Raw genomic sequence first — 18,796 nt, 5'->3', positions numbered from 1 at the left:
ACCTGATCACCTATGCTAATATTCCTTACCTTGCTCTTTTTATCGTAATACTTTTTATATCGATCTGTACTTTTAATCAAACTTTCTCTTGCTAACTTACATGTACTTTCTAAACGTTCTTTCAGATCTAATACATACTGATAAGTGTTTTTAACTTCCGTTTCCGCAACATTACCTGTCCATAATTCATGTAATATAGCCATCGGCCCACGCACTGTTCTTCCATACAATAGTTCAAATGGACTAAACCCTAGACTTTCCTGACTAGATTCCCTATATGCAAACAAAACTGCTGGTAAATATCTGCCCCAGTCTTTTGGTCTCTCTGCACAGACCTTTTTCAACATACTTTTTAAAGTACCGTTAAACCTCTCACAGAGTCCAATACACATTGGATGATAAGGAGTCGTTACTAACTGCTTTATAGATAATAGTTCACTTACCTTTTTCATTAGACAAGATGTAAATTGCGCACCCTTGTCGGAAAGTCGATGCGAGAAAAAATGTCAACCAAGGCTTCCGCTACTTGCTCAGTTTCTATAGTCCTTAAAGCGACAGCTTCTGGATACCGAGAAGCGAAATCTACTAATGTAAGAATATATCTTTTACCTTTTTCAGTTATTGGAAAAATCGGACCAATCAAATCAACAGCTACACGTTCAAATGGAACATTTATCAGTGGCATAGTACGTAAAGGAACTTTTGTTACTTTACCTTTTGGGCACGTGCGTTGACAAATGTCACAAGATTTACAAAACCTTAAAACATCTCCATGAACATCTGGCCAAAAGAAATTACATAAAACCCTATCCGTAGTTTTACGAATCCCCAAATGAGCACCAAATATCGACTCGTGAGCTAATTTAAGAACCTGACCCCTGTAACACTTAGGTACGACAAGTTGTTTGAAAGTTTCCCCATGTTCAACATCTGAAGATTAAACCCGTGATTAGTATAAACCAAGATATTCTAGAACCACGTTCAATTTTGTCACCATTAGTCATTTTATCGCTTACAGATTTCAACGTTTCATCTTTAATTTGTTCATTCTTTTTTTCATCTACAGTTACTTCCCCTAACGCTGCAGGCACTGAAAGAGATTTTAACTATTACCTGGCTTCTAGTTTCTACAGCCTGTGCTAATGGTTCAGAAACACTTTCCCAATTTTGATCTGGGTTGAAAGACTGTCTTACATCAGGTATATTGCCTATAATAAGATCATAAACTGGGTTAGACATACAAAGAACATCACTGTTACCTGTATAATAAGGAGTTTTTACATAAATCGTAGCAACCGGTACATTTCCGACAGTTCCATCGATTAAGACACACCGCTGAGTTGCTCCTGTAAATTGAAACTCATTAACTAAACTTGTTCTAACTACAGCCCCATTTCAGGCCGTATCCCGTAATACACTGATTTTTTTTATCATTAACATATCCATCAGTAATCGGCATATTTGAATTATCCCTAGAAGAAGAAACATTTTCCTTACAAGATACACTTAAAACGGGTAAAATATGCCCACATTTTAGTTCAACACTGTTTTCTAAATTAGTACAACTGCATAAAGTCTTGGCTTCTGTATTTTCTGCGTGGTTTGATTCAACTGGACCATCTGAAAGATATGAATCAGCTTGACAAAAATTAGCAAATTTATGTTGTTGATGTCTATTTGGTATATATGAAGGCGCAGACGCATCTAATCGTGCTATCGGCTCCCTCGATTGTGTATTACCTGAAAACCTATTAGAATTGTATGAAGGTTTATATTTAAAATCTTGATTTTCATAATTAGAATTTAGAACTTTAGCATCCTGAAAAGTTTTCAAATCTGGACAAAATTTCATTTCATGATCTGGTGATCTGCAGATGTAACATCGTCTGATGAACTTTTGTGTCGTTTCTTTGAAATTAAATTTAGTGAATCGGTTATTACTATGTGCCTCCAAATACTGTTCAGCTAAAGATACCAATTCTTTATTCGTATCCGGTACTCTCTCTTTAAGAAACATTACTAAATCAAATGGACAACATGACAAAAATTGTTCTTTAAGGAGTAAATCCTTCAGCCCATTAAAGGTTCTCGTAGTACGTAGTACGAGATAAGTCCAACCAACGATTAAAATAATCCTCAAGTCTGGCCATAAATTGTTGGGACATTTCGGTGGGATAAGGTTTACAGTTACGGAATTTCCGTCTGAACCCTTCTTCGGTTAAGTCGAAACTCCTTAATAATGCATATTTAAGACCATCCAAATCATTTATTTTCTCTGATGGCAGACGTGAATATACACTCAAAGCTTTATCTTTTAAAAGTGTACCTAAATTTACGGCCCATACCAACTTATCCCATCCTTGTGCCGTTGCAAATCTTTCGAATCTGTTTAAGTAGGCATCCATGTCATCATATTTGTCATCACGGTTTACGTGTATTTTCGGAACCTTCGTGAATACGAGTACTCGTTAAACTGGTATCTGCAGTTTCTTTTTTCATTTTAGCAACTTCGAATTCTGCATCGCATAATGATTTTCTTAGTTGTATTTCTTTTAACGCCAAATCTCTACTTTCTTTTTCACGCAAAAACGCTTTTTCAGACTCTGCAATTTCTAAATCACGTCTTTCTTTCTCAATTTGTAACTCATACTCACGATTCAATTTCTCTTGTTCTCGTCTCTCTTTCTCTCTCTCCAACTCAAACTCTTTCTCCCTCTCTCTCTGTCTCTCAAGATTAAACCTTTCCTCTTTAACAAATTCTTGTAAAGCCTCCCCTTTCAAACCAAAATCTTTACCTATTTTAGTTATCTTTTCTAAATCCATATTGACCCAAAATTCTTATCCAAAACCTGATCCTACACAGTCTTATTTGTCCGTTAGTGTCTCAGTAATTGTGTTAGTATACATATACAAAGCATGCACATTTCAATATACATTACTAATGAATATACCATAAAATTAAAATTAAATAGGCCTCTATTTCAAAAACTAATCTAAAAGAGCTATATATACTATATCATACCAAATACAATATCATTTAACTTTCTTAAAGACATGTATCCCTAAATGTTTTACAGTGCACTTTCATAATGTTATTGGCAATTCGGAAAAGGGTTCATATAAGCAATGGCAAGCTCGCCAAAATTTATTAACCAAAACCTGTACAATCCTTAATAAATGTCTTTAAAAGAAATAAATATTCCCTTTAGCCATGTACCAAATTAATTAGGTACCCTTAATCACAGAAATAAACCATGTCACAATTATACATAGCAAATTAACATACCAATTGTGACATGTATAAATTTTCAACATCCAAACTGACTAAAATGTTGTTAGCGCCTACAGATTCTGGTAGTTTCCACACAAAATCTATACCATCTCGTAAGAAGCTTTTCAGGATAATATCTACAATGTTGCTCAATCTGTGTGTACCACTATTAGCCCCCCACCCCCCACTACGGGTGTAAACATTAAATCTGCCGGATCTATAATGGTTATGATAGCTTTGTTTTCCGTAGATACAGCTTTCTGAATAAGTTTACATGTATGCACTTCGGGGAGAAATCTGCAGGCTGTGGATTATAATTTGTAAGGTACCTTTTCTTAAATGACCAACATGTTTATGTCATTTAATGTATCAAAGAGAGAGAGAGAGAGAGAGAGAGAGAGAGATGGCGTTTAACGTCCACTCGACACAAACTAGGCCATTTCGGGACTAACATATGGTTTAATTTTATTTCAATAATTCGCTTGCGCGTGGGGGTCTTTAGCAGTTGGAGGAAACCGGAGGACCCGGAGAAAACCCACGAGGTTGAACAGGCGACCCTACTCCTTATCACGTACAACCAGGGATTCGAAACCACGCCAGTTGACTCAATGACAGGCTTTATGACACAGCGCGCAAAATTACTAGCCATTCGGCCATCCAACCCCCTGTATCAAAATAACCCACATATTGCACTCAATAATTGGTAAAGGTCACAATATTATTACAGTCATAAAATTATCACACCCTTGCCAAAATGGATACATGCATGCGCGATAATTCAAAATTATGTCAAATTATGTTGGGAAATTGTTTTAAAGTAGCTAAGTCTCTAACTCAATATCATCCAAAGTCTTACACATTGAAAACACGAATTATTTGTTAATTTCAATCAATGTTGATTTTGTGATCTTACTGGGAAAAGATGAGCTTCTGATATCCAATACTTAAGACAAAATACACATTTTACCATAATGCGTTTCAGTGCCATTTGTAACAAGGGACAAGAAAGAAGGAGCCTAGACATATTCCACAAGTCTGCCAAACGGTGACATCATCATATCTGGAGAACATATAGACTGGAATAACCAGACGCTAGAGATTGCAATTAGATTGAGACATCAGGCGTATTTCACAAAAACACAACTGATTTGAAATAGTATTCAAAACGGAAACAATTGAATGTAAATCAGTTTATATACATTCAGATTACATTAGTATATGCGTTGCGACCCGTTTGTGTCAATTTCGAGGTCCCAATTACATGTATTAGCGATTTAGCTCCTTTCATCAAACCATTTGCCTAGGTACCTGTTTGAATTCTCAATGATGGATGGAATGTTTTCAGTCTGGATTACAGGACTGTACTGCCGCGAAACTTCTCCTTTCCTTATGATAAGAGATCTCAAGTTCCTGGGTTTAAAGTCTATTCTTGCCCCCTGAGGTTAACCCTGTTTCTGAATGGTAGCATTACATCTTCGCGTGTAATGAGATGTTTTCGGCCGTCAAAACTACCAACAAATATCTTTCCCATCATAGGTCCAACAGTTTTTGATAAACGTATGTGTAGAATAAAGCACGAGGACTTTATCTTGCTTATAAACCGTCTATGTTTACATGTACGTAAAATGAGAACATCCCAGAATTCCAGTATGAAAAACCTTATAACATGTTTTCTTATAGAAAATAAAAACCTACCCTGGAAGAATAACTTGTTGCAGGTGCAGAGAAAAACTTTCAGAAGAATAACCCCAAATTTCCCTGTATATATCCAAAGCGGCCAATGACTTTCAGTCCACAAGTAATTCCGGGCATAGAATATACCCCAAAAATCAAAGAGATTTACCGTTTGTTTATAACTTTAAAGAGATCGCGTTTTTTGTACAATGCTGAGTTGGTTTTAGTTAGTGCTTCATTTATATATAATTTATATTGTGCTTAATATTTTACTCTTTCGGGTTCTTTTTATTTGCATGTACTGAAACCCTATCACGATAACTAACAACGCGTACTGTGATATCTCTGTGAAACTAGCCCTGTTTGTCACCAACTCTGTGGGTACGCCCAATATATGACTTGTCAAGCTTGATAGCACCATCAGGAAAGACATAACCGTTTTTAAAGACAGAATAATATCATCCATATTCAGCTAACTCGTTGATATCTTCAGGCACGTACGTCGGGAATATGTTATTCAAAATATATGGTTTTATTATTGATTTTTATATTTGAATTGTATCATAATCGCTGACGTTAAATATTATATATATTGCTATCCCCTGTTTTTGCGAAGGTCCGTTTGAACGAGATCGAATCTAGTTATTCTCTCGTTTGAACGAATTAATTATCTAAGCGACATGCAGAACTTTAGATCCTAATACGTAATATTATTTAAGACCCAATTTCTTTACTTTATGTTGGGTTGCCGTCATAACTACATTTATGAACCGGGGAGTCGGTATAGAATAAATTGGAAGTTATCCATGTTTTAAAACCCAAATGAATATGATTGCTTGTCAGTAGGGCTTAAATATTAGGGATGACTGTAAATGTTGTCACATGAACTTCTAGTAAAAGATTATCCCAGAGTAGATTTATTTTCAGTGTTGATTGTTTTGTGATTGTGGGTGAGTTTCTAAGATATAGGGGGATAGAAGAAACAAATAATTTGCGCGGGTCCTCAAATGATACGAAAAACCGCGGAGTGCAGTAGTTGTATGCAAAACAGAACACGAATAGTAATAATGCCCATCCATTATTTCACATTAACTATAACGTTATACAACTTGTTGATGACGGCCAACATAAACGGTACATTCCACGATTCGAACAGCTTGTGTTTTGTCAAACACGACCTCAGGGTCAACATTTTCCCATTGCCCTAATGACAATAGTGTGCCCTGTGTTCCTACTGCACATTCCTTGTTTCAACCGAATCCAGAGATACTAAAAACCAATCGCGTTCAATGACTGTACATGCATCATCTATCAATCCTCCTTGTTTTGAAACGGAATTTTACGCCCTATCCTACAATAAAGATGGATTATAGATTCGAGCTCAGGGTTAGCCGAGATAGTACCACAGGATTTTCCGTTGTGGTTTCCTCTTGTTATTAGCGTAGGACAGAGAGCCTGGCAATGTATGACGTACAGTCATTCGGATGGGACAGGTTATCGAGGCCCCTGTTGGCGTGCATGTAGAAGAGCCCTTGCCAGTTGGAATTAGAGGGCACACTACATGGCGTATGTCAATCTACTACGGAAAGTAGGCCCTTCGTTTAACCACAGAAAGGACATTAAACAGAGATTAAAAAAATCAAATTCTGAAATAATAATTGAAATTGTGTATGGAAAATTTCACCAGTATGATTCAACGTTGACGTAAACAGAATCAAAGTACGTGGGTTGGTAACATATTGTTGTTTTAATTTAACAAAATACAAGTAAATACATGTAAAATTGCATGTTAAATTCAGTTTGATATTTTCAAATAATCAATAAGTTTATGATGCAATATTTATTTCATGCAGTTTAACATTTAAAATATCTTCCTTTCCTCACATTTCTCAGCTGAGTATTATGTCCTATACTTGAGTCTTGTTGGCATATATAACAATCAATGAATTGGCCCAAGTCATCACTAAACATCTGAATTCTACTAATCCAATCGACCACTCTGGTAACTCTTGTTAGAACGTATCACCCCTTAAAGTAACAATCAAACAGCCAAGAACCAAACGGCCTTTACCAAGCGAGTAAAGAAAGGCAATCATCAACAGGGACTGGTATTCCTTACAAAGGGTACCTAACAACATTCATATTGATTCTGTTCACTAATGGGGAGAGAGAGAAATGGGGTTTAGCGTCCACTCGACACAAACTAGGTCATTTCGGGACGCACATATGGTTCAATTTTATTTCCATAATTCGCTTGCGCATGGGGGTCTTTAGCAGTGGGAGGAAACCGGAGGACCTGAAGAAAACCCACTAAGTTGGACAGGCGACCCTACTCCTTGTCACGTATAACCGGGGATTCGAAACCACGCCAGTTGACTCAATGACAGATTTTATGATACAGCACGCACGTGCTAACCATTCAGCCATCCACCCCCCCCCCCCCTGTTCACTAATGGACGAGGAGACGCTCTAGATTTAGACACCGGGGAGTGGCACTAGTGTACAAAGTTTACTGTAAACCTGACCTAGAAAGTTACTGGTGACAGAATAAATGACTATAGGGTTCATGGTATACGGTTAGCGTATTGGTCTTGAATATACTAACCGCTAAAAACGTTCCCATGGCAATTTTCGAATTGTATTTACATTTTACTAAATTCATTTCATTTGTGGCAAGGTTTGGGTGCATTTGTGGTGGACTTTTCAACACAAGTGTTCCATAGTGTTTTGGGTCTGTGGTGTTTTTTTTAGCATAATAGTTCCACAGGATATTGGACTTGGAAAAGAAAATAGGTAAATAAATAAAACTGAATCTGATTGTTATGAAAATATTAATCCGGCTGTGAAATCTATTCTAGAAGACATCCGTGGAAATTGAGGTCGGATTGAGCTTGGACCAACAGTGAAATACGGACATACTCTGGTCATTGTCTGTCACACACACAAATACAATTTGTATACCAGTATGATTGATTGATTTATTTGGCACATTAGATCTACAATTTGGGAGCCTTTTTAACATTGGATCCCTGTCGAAGCCCGATCAGCACCCCACTTAATCTGGACCTAGTGGAAATGAATTTGATGCTGGATCTTGAACTAAAAAAAAAATCTCTATAAATTTTAGCCCACGCAGTTTTCTCCAAACATTGTGCCACAACCTGACACTTTTTAGTCCAGTGCAATATTCATGAACTTACCAAGAGATCATAATCAACTCTCTATGCCATCGACTAGATTTTCATTAGGTTTAAATGGATAATTGAAATTTTGTTTATTATCGTAAGAACGGTAGCAATAACAACAAAGATTATCAGGGTCTTCTAACGACGATAATTCGGCTCAGAGTGAAGTAATTCTTAACTATTATAGCGAGAATTGTTAGCTCTTCATCTAATATTACATAATGTATTTTCAATGACATTCAGTACACCAATCATTGGTGCGCACGTAAAAGACCCCTTGATACTTGAAATTCGATACAAGAGTAGGCCGTAGTACCAATCTACGGGCGAAGTTCCCCTCACAGCATGCCTGTCTTCATTAACGCATTCAATGCAGGACGATAAACCCCAATTCATTTCATTCATATTTATTTATTATAATTATACAATCACTTGCTGTTGTATATTATATGTATTACCATTTACTTGATAATGGTGGGATGATCCTAAACGAGAGAGCGAGAGAGGGAGATATTCCTCGGGATTGCCATATGGTTTAATTTTATTTCAATAATTCAATTGGGGGTGGCATCTTTAGCTGTGAGGGGAAACTCGACACAGAGAAAGCCCACGAGGTTAGACAGGCGTCCCTACTCGAAACCAGTCAATGACAGACCGTTAAACAATTCGGCCACCAAACCCCCTTGACGCTCACAGACGATATCAACTGATACCAAATCTGACAATTCCTTTATCAATAAATATAGAAAACATCATGCTCATATTCATTACATGAAAAGGGTCCTAATTCACCAACAAAAACCTAATAAAAACCTAAAACAACAGGGAAAATGGGGACCCTTTAATTTTTTATTTTCAGTTTTCACGCTCAGTAGAAATAAATCCACGTTATAGCCACAAATACAAACAATACACGTCATTGATGAATCATGATTACCATTCGTCGTAATCGATAATAATATTTAACTCCTCCCTTTTTAATTATTGAGTATGGATGAATCGTGATAACCCTGCGTTGTGAAAGTATTGATTATGGACGAATAATGATGATGGTGCGTCGTAATCAATAGTCATCAATATAAGATATTTCTCTCCACCAATAGTAATACTTGGCTCCTCCCAGTGGGCGTGGTGGTCAGGTATCTTTCTCTTTCCAATCGATGACTGGTACAACTCTCTTGTGTTTAAAAGGACGCGTAAAGAGAACACTCACCAGTAGCGTTTAATTTCAAGTTACAATATGTATACTTCTTTAATGCTGGTGTATCTTGCGGTGGCTCTTACTTTTTCAAGTTGTACGGCACACAGAGGAAGATGGTGGAACTCGCCGAGACGACCCGAAATTAGCCTAAGAAGTTTACATTGTGATACAGTTGAAAAATTTGATCTCTGTCGTTGTTGTCCGGGTATGTATTTTTATTTTCCACTTCATGATATTCAAATCAACTTTATAATTTCCAATAAACTCTAATTCAACTATAGCTACTGAAATGGATGCTCAGTAGTTGACCTATGATCGACCATATCATTCTTCTTATGGTTGAACGAGAGCAGGTCGGGATAAAATAATTTAAAGTAAATTGTCAAGGCCCAGTACTGAATCATAATTCCTATTTCCTCCTACTGGTAAAGACAATCTACGCGGAGGCGTATAACAGAAGTTAAATTGAACCATGTGTTAGTCCCGAGATGACCGTTGTTTGTATGGAGGGGACGTTGAACCCCATTACTCTGTTCTGTTTATGTCATATATTTGTAAAATCCTGTGTTCATAAGTTAACGCGTGGTTAAGGAAGTTGGGTCGCCTGTCCACCCAACCTCGTGGGGTTTTTTTCGGGTCCTCGGGGTTCCTCCCACTACTAAAGACCCACTATGCACAAGCTAATTACTGAAGTAAAATTGAACCGTATGTTAGTCCCAAAATGACACAGTTTGGAAATGGGAAACTGTTAATACCAGTAATGCTGATAACGAGTAAGCCCTATAATTAAAGCGTCTTGCACTGTTATCATGTCTGACACAATTCACCGTTTCTGGCCTCTCTCCATCAAAACGTTTCCCGCTTCTCGCCATTAAATAGTTAGGATTTAAAGACGTGTAAACGCCACTGAAGCGGATTTTTTTTTCATCAAAATCGTTTTATATTTAAAGACTATCTGTATGCGATATAGAATCCCATGTAAACATCTTTTATCTGCTATATCACCCCCTGTAAACATGTTTTAGAACTATAGAATCATGTTTTAGCTGCTATATCCACCCTTGTAAACATGTTTTATCTGCTATATCACCCCGTGTAAACATGTTTTAGAACTATAGAATCATGTTTTAGCTGCTATATCCACCCTTGTAAACATGTTTTATCTGCTATATCACCCCGTGTAAACATGTTTTAGGTGCTATAGAGTCCCTCCCTTAAACATGAATCTCGCATATTAATACCAGCCCACAAATGCAGGGGCGTTTTAAGGTTTATCATGGCAGAGGCTATACTATTTTGAGGTGGGGGGGTCTCTGTCCCCGGCCACCGGAGGTCGAGAAATTTTGCAAAATAGAAAACATTTTGGTGCATTCTGACATATCCTCCAGGCCCCTCGAGGCAGGTTTAATCTGAGGGCCGGGGCCTAATTCGATACTCGTCTGAAGCCTGATTGCGACACAAATCACCGGGAGCTCAATCAAATAATAATTAATGGAATATGGTGGATTTCAAATAATATTTGAAGAAAGCTTATTAATAGGTTTTCAGAAAAGGCGATTTCTTGATTGATGATTTTCATGCCAATGCAATGACTGTATTCTCATTCAGTAGTGAACTCGACAGTAACAGTGTATAGAAAACGATTGACTCGGACTCGGGTGCCCTTTCCCTTGGCCAGGGGGGCCCTTTTGTCAGACGTTGGGCCCTTTTGTCTGCCTTTAGGGCCCTCCCTAACTAGGATACATTTTCATTTTTCTCATCGATTTTAGCATTTTCCTCCCGTTTTATGTTTTCAACTTCTTTGGGTTTTTTCGCGAGGAGGCTGGCGCCTCCAGCACCTTAGCTATAAAACGCTTTTGCACAAATGGTTCAATTCCGTTCAATATTTAAACAGACGCATTGAACATGTATGCTACTTGGTGAACCAAATTGATGGGTCAGTTTTACATCCGGGCCCGTAGATTATCTAGCCTTGTTGTTTTGATTTTGTTTTCGTAGTTAAATGTTAAATAATCAGTCTATGTACACATTGCCGTGGATTACGCTGTGATATTCTCCTCATAATGTCAATTATACATAGTTACTGTAATGTGTAAATATTACTGTGTTTTTCAGTAGATCCATGCGATAGCGTGGAATGTTTGAACGGGGGGAACTGTGTAGGTGGTATTTGCGAATGCGTATCTGGTTACAGTGGACCAACATGCAACAGTAAGTATTGTTGTGATTATGTCTTAGAGTTAACACTACTTTATCTACTAGTGAATCATATGATTTATGTGTAAATATTACTGTGTTTTTCAGTAGATCCATGCGATAGCGTGGAGTGCATGAACGGAGGACAATGTGTAGGTGAGGGTGTTTGTAATTGTACCTTTGGTTTTGGTGGAACTACTTGTAACAGTAAGTATCTGTTGTGATTTTGGTCTTTATAATAAACACGTTACCTACCAGTGAATCATATGATCAGACTAGACCTCACCTATTGTCCATAGTGCAATGATCTCTTATCAGATGGCCTCGCCTTAAATCATGCTGAATATATAACACATCTAATATGTTACCAATATTATACAGTAAGAGTATGTAACTTGACCAATATTATAATTATTTTACAGTAAGAGTATGTAACGTGACAGAGTGTAGTGATAGAGGAGTAGGAGCGAGGTGTGTCAGTTTAAGATGTAAGACCAATGGTAAGATATCTAGTCTTTTATCAGCTACATTTATAACAAATCCAGTTATTTATTATTCACATACGACTCAAATAAATATTATGTTGTTATTTACTGATAAAATTAAAGTTAAAATCCACTCTGGGTATTAATCTACAAATTAACTAGACATATTCCATGAATTTTTTTTATCATATTTCACTTAATTATTTCAAAATGGGTAAATACGTAAATCTTAAATAATTTGGCAATTGTCTCATCTGTAATATGGTTATATTATTCAGCCACAAATTGTGGAGGTATAGCCTGTAATACAACTAACAACGAATTGTGTATTGATGATACTTGTGTAGTCGAAAGTAAGTATAACATGTTATCTGTTCGTTGATTAAAATTGTATTATCGTTCCTCAGAATTTATTTCTAACGAATATACAAACAGTTATATGTCATTAGACTATTACCCGTTACTTTATAAACAGTTCAAATTTTAACTCAAGTTCATAAGATGATCAATTTCCATAAAATTAATGAAAACATTGTCAAAACCTCATAAAATCTTAAAATCTTGGGAGCTGTTCGACTTACTGATTCCACAAGATTTACAAACTGTTGATATTTTAACTACGACTTAATAAATTGCATAACAATTTCACGAAACAGTCTGAAAACAGAGGATACAGATAGCACCAACACAATCCGTGACTTCCTGTATGACACGGTCAGCAACCAACAAATGATTTACCGACATGTCATAATACGTTAATATGGCGTTCAATTTATATTATATACATGTTTTTTTTTAATTTCAGATGACAATTGTGGTTCAATGGGTTCAGATACCGGCATATTTAACGCCTGTGTACCTATTGGTATGTTGTTTGTTTTACTAACTTACAATATTACATAATTAGACAATATTTAATTGAGCTATATTCATGTTGGCATGTTAGGAGTTAATATACACTGATTATTTAATATCTATATGTAACAACTCAAACTATACACAGCTATATTCATCTTTAATCATCGGCGAGAGCATTCTCTGTATCCCCAGTGATAGCGTTCCGTTCTACTCCATAAACCTCTGGATCCATATACGGGATTATCTGCACTTGATCGTAGCTTGATTCTACGAACCACTCAAGAAACGGTTTACATACCAGTTGTAGCATCATTATATAATTTTACAATTTATTTGGCATGTTAGGAATTATATAATCAAATGAATGATGATGATATACATTGATTGTTTATTTCTCTATATTCATGTTTAAGTCTGGATGAAAGAAACCATAAATAAATCAGAATCAGAAATATATGCATTGTAGTAACACCCATCACACTAATTTATCAATTGTTTCAGGTGAACCATGTGGGGAAGGTACATTCTGTGTTAAGGGTAGAACTTGTGTAACTGACACGTGCAGGTGTAAGTATAACATAGATATAACGCATCTTGTCAATCTGATGAAAGAGGAACACCTGGTAACACTATCCTATGTTGACTGATTTGACATATCTTGTAATTTGTCAGCCTGATTATGTTACAATTTTATCTGATGAAAGAAAATCTTAAACACCATATTCTATATTGTAAATTATCTTTATTATAGATGTAGATATCTGTAATGAGCAGAATGATGATACACCTTGCTTCGCAATCACTACTGGCACTTGTTCAGGTGGAGTTTGTCTCGGTAAATATGATCTATATTATAGACAGTAGATCATTTACATCCACCCGATGTATTTATATATATTTATACCAACTCGAGTTATTTATTTATTAATTTTATAAATACTATGACAAGAAATCTGTAAATCTAACTAATTTATATTGGCTTATTATGAATACTACTGTCAGGGATATGATCACCATCTGAACGAATTCAGAGCCAACATTCAGATATATCAGATATTATCTGTCTGTTGAAACTATAGAATAAATAACTAACTAACACACTAAAGTCAATGATAAATATTATAGAATAGAACTGTTTTTTAATCTAAATATTGTACAATCTACAGGGGATTGGTCGGTCGAGTCATCTAACGCACGTTTATAGAATATAAGGCCTGTTATCCATACAAGTAGTTATTGACCATAACCCCCTGGTTGAAATAAAGCGTTCTGTGTTAGAAATGAAATGAAATGAAATGGGGTTTAACGTCATATTGTTCTGCTCCTAACCTGGGCTAATGAGGACGCGCATACGCCATACATTGTGCTATGAGGAAAGTTTTGCCCGGGCAGCGGCGCTACGGCCTACTCCTATATCCAATTCCAACTGCCAAGGGATCTTTTACGTGTACGCCAATGTGTACATGGGACCTCGGTTTTTCGTCCCATCCGAACGACTAGACAGCTGTCCTTGTCAGACCCTCTGTCCTGCACCACGCCGGAAAATCTGGATGAACATTCTCGGCCAAACCTCCAGGCTAGCGAGCCAGCGTCTTATCCACTTAGCCACGTGATCCGATAGGACCTAATCATTGATGTTGACAGGTTGTTATCTGGACTATATCTATGTAGAGATAGTTTATTCTCCCGTGTGTAATAATATATTACTTATATTTATAGGACCATGCAGTGACGACATTCAGTGTAATGGTAGGCCATGTATTGGTGGATTCTGTGCAGGTAAATATTTACTATTTTATTTATAAACACCTATCAATATGACCTGATTTGTATAACCATCACTATGACTCAATGTGTATATATAAACATTTTTAATGATACATTAGTTAAGAGCTAAATCTGTCTGTTGCAAGTCTTTCTTTAGGCTTCCGATGTTATTAGACCTATATTTACATGGCAAGATCAAAATCAACCCTGTAGACCCTCGGATGGCTTGGATACAGCTTGGATTTAAACAGTCGTACATTTAATAATTAAACCAATAAATGGCTGACCAAGCTAACATTAATCGTTAAACACTGACGTCACTCCTACAAAAGAGGGTACCGTAGCCATTGAGAATGTTACTTGATAATTGAGAATAGTTGGGTGGTGTTATCGTCTGTCAATCAAACTATCGGCAATTCATTAGTGTTATATATCATTATTTGCTTGATAACGATATCTGTATGTGTATCGAAACGTAGGATGTTAATAAATTCAGAAGTAGTATACCCATATAATTGTCTTTAATTTGTGAAATCTACTTCTATATGTCTGATAAGGACAATATAGAGTTTATACAAAAAAATACAGTTCATGTAAATATAGAAATTAACTAATGTATCTTTATTTAAATAAGACAGAAGACTCGAGTACTTGATACGAATTTGTGTTTTTAATTTCGAATAGTTTGAAAAATATTGAGTTACAGGTTTAGCTCCATTAATATAGGGTAGCCTCGGTGATTCAGCTCCATTAATATAGGGTAGCCTCGATGATTCAGCTCCATTAATATAGGGTAGACACAGTGGCTCAGTAATTAAGACGATAGAATGCTGATCTGGAGGTCTCCTGTAAGATCTCTCTGTTGACCGAATAACTTCATCTGGTTTTTCCCACGTGGTTTCTCCTTGTCAGTGATGCAAGGCGGGGACCCTAGCAACGGACAACATATAGTCGTTCATATCCCAATCTCATGTCATGTCCTTTAATACTGGAGAATATGTCTAGAATATTTCCTATTAAGTCACGCAAATTTACTAAACACATTTGTATGAGTATCTCCTATAAAAGCCCATTTCATGTCATGTCACGTCACAAGTTTATATTGGATATTATCAAGTTTGGTCAAAATGACGTAATAACAATGACCTTGAACCAAGATGGCCCCGTCAAACACCTGTATCAATCCATTAAAATAATTTATTTACATGTTCACCTGTAAAACTAACTTACTGCTTTTTCCACGAATCTCATTTTCTTATAAAATTTCATTTTCTGACCCGACCTTTCGATGGAACGAGTTTCGCTATGGTTGCTTGTATTATATAAATAATTTATTATATTTCAGTCATTTACTGTGGAGAATCATATTGTTTATTGTGAGGAAGCAAGTTATGTTACATCCACAGATTGATCAACTACTAATATATAAAATTCAATAAACTAAATTGTAATATTTAAAAACTATTATAAGATTTAATATAATAAAGTATATTGTTATATTTAACTACTTCTTTAAAATAATTAAATGCTATTTTGTTCTTTCTTTATAAATTATATTCATCTAAACCAAGAAACACAATAAATTCATCTGTACTTCTTCATAAAAACCAGATAAACTAACAAGTACAAGATATTAAAATGTAACCAAGATTATTGTCTATTTGTTGTTTAATTTGTTTACCTCACGTTGCAATATTGGGGGGGGGGGGGGGCAGAATTTGAGATGCCCGAACAAATTGCGGGTAACGAACGGTGGCTCTGGTCGCCTACGAGAAGAGAAGGAGCGTGGCTTACCGTATAACCCCCCCCCCCCCCACCTACCACATAATTTTGGGAAATCTGACAGCCCTCAAATGTTTTTGGAGACATCTGAAGTTGCCTACGAGAAGAGAGGGAGCGTGGCTTACCCTATAATCCCCTTCCCCCTCACTGCCACCACCACACCATGACTTTGGGAAATTTGACGGCCCTCAAATGCGTTTTCTTGCTATTCCAGCCCATGAATACAGGGAATGAGGAAGGGTCGGGGATCTGTTTAAGAAGTGTTTTTGGAGACATCTGAAGTTGATTGTTGGAAGCAAAGGTTGGAAACTCGAAAATTCGACGTTTTGTCGGAAATGGGAAAGGGACCTGCAACATAAGATTTTCGCTATGGGAATAGGCGGCTGTAATAGAAGGGAGACAAACACAATCACATTAGGGCTCAGACTAGCAATTATTTGCCCATTGTCCATTCCATAGTTTCCAATCTTATAGGCACAATGGGACCATATATGGCAATCTTTGTAGGGGGTTGACCATTTCGATTTGACTGGGGTGAAAATCTCACTTCCGCTCAATGATTGCTCTGCAGAAAGACATTTTACACCCCCTATCCCTCCGCTGTCATATTATCAGTATTACCTATAACTGCTATGAAATTGCAAATTTGATCCCTTTTCTCCAATTCTTGACCAAAAAGTCAACCCTAAAATGCAGGAAGAGGGGACAAAAACATTAAGGGAAAAATTGTTTATTTATAACTCGCACTCAATCATGAAATCAGGGGAAATAACTACTAGTCTGAGACCATTCTTGAACAAAGGGAGATAATCATTTCCGGACCACAATTAATATCTTCACTGACATCACTGTTTTATTTTTCTTGTAAAATGTTTATTCACAGAATTTAAATATAGCATCAAATATTTACACCACGATACATTTACATTCATCTATAACAACATGTATTTCGTCAGTTGGTTAAAAGTGTTAAAAAGTCTGTAGGTATAGGGTTATATATATAAACAATGTAAGAGAGCAGGGCAAATCCTGGCATCAAACGACAACCTCAGAACGAAATTTGATAATGTTCAATTCATTAAATCACAAAGACAGCCACCTAATCTCAAACGCCTCCTAACCAAAGCAAAATTCAATTCATCTATCACAAGGACCGGCTTTTATGTATCTAAATGCGCGGATCTTCGATGTAAGTGTTGCGACCATATTACGCCAAATAACAAATATAATTTTCATAACTCTACGTTTAGTGTCAACGACAATACGAATTGTGACACAAAAAATCTCATATATGTCTTGACTTGCAATATATTAAAGGCTCAATACCACTCTTGTGGTAACTGAATAATATGTCCCAATCTTTATTCTGGTCAACAAATTGTACTTATTTAGAATATTTCAATTAATTGACGATACAAATTTCATCTTAACACACCTTATTTAAAAAATTTGAAAAATTCAACATAATGGTTTGAAACGTCTAACGTAAACCTTTTCAAATGAAACTTCGATTTAAAAATATTTTCGAACCCTCTGGACAAGTAAAATAGGATGTAACGGATAAATTACACAACAGGTAGGACACTTAAACATCTAGTACTTAGATAGAGATATTATTTATTTTCTGGAGCTTTCAAGCCAGCAAGAGTGTTATTGTCCCTTTAAAGTACTTTTCGTCCGTCTTGGGACTATTCATAAATAATGTCATTGTATAAGATTGACAGTATAGTATATTTATACATATTTACACAGTAACACTGTGGTTTGAATTGGCTATATTTACCATTGTCTATGGTTACATAGTATATCGTTAACTAATAGAAAACATGTACACACGTGTGTTAATCTGTAGTATATGGGTTCAATTTATGAACAATGGGTGGAAGATAATTATGGGATAGATGTAAGAAAATTAATGAAGCTAATGACCAATTGTTACTTATTGACTATTAAGTCGAGGAACATATTTTTTAATAAAATGGTTTTCCAATAATTTCCTTTTCGTGGTGTCATCGACTTTCATTTTATAAAAAGGGAAAATTTGGAATTTTACTTGTAGGTGTTGTGCACATTTAAAGATATGTCTATTTACAAATAAAGGTCCATTTTCAATATTACAATCCCGTCGGTGGTTGCGTACTCTATCCCGTAGATGCGTGGATGTCTCCCCTATGTAAAAATTTAGACACCCATTGCAAGTCAAGACATATATGAGATTTTTTGTGTCACAGTTCATATTGTCGTTGACATTAAATGTAAACTTAAGAAAATTATATTTGTTATTTGGCGTAATATGGTCGCAACATTTGCATCGAAGATCCAGGCATTTAGATACACAAAATCCGGTCCGTGTGATAGATGAATTGATATATATATA

The 18,796-nt window shown here is 36.1% G+C and overlaps 1 long non-coding RNA gene across 1 annotated transcript; it reads left to right on the top strand.

The window, feature by feature from the left end:
• The first annotated feature begins 9,309 nt into the window (after window positions 1–9,309).
• Window positions 9,310–16,290, top strand: LOC126825202 (uncharacterized). Its single transcript, XR_007681842.2, has 10 exons — window positions 9,310–9,536; window positions 11,447–11,542; window positions 11,636–11,734; window positions 11,950–12,027; window positions 12,291–12,365; window positions 12,818–12,877; window positions 13,372–13,437; window positions 13,622–13,705; window positions 14,590–14,649; window positions 15,983–16,290. It is a non-coding gene; the product is annotated as an uncharacterized LOC126825202 (long non-coding RNA).
• Window positions 16,291–18,796: the final 2,506 nt, after the last annotated feature.

Source organism: Patella vulgata, chromosome 6, assembly GCF_932274485.2.
Source record: "Patella vulgata chromosome 6, xgPatVulg1.2, whole genome shotgun sequence".
Lineage (NCBI taxonomy): Eukaryota > Metazoa > Mollusca > Gastropoda > Patellidae > Patella > Patella vulgata.
The sequence above is the reverse complement of the archived record's forward strand: the minus strand, read 5'-3'. Positions and strand labels throughout refer to the sequence as shown.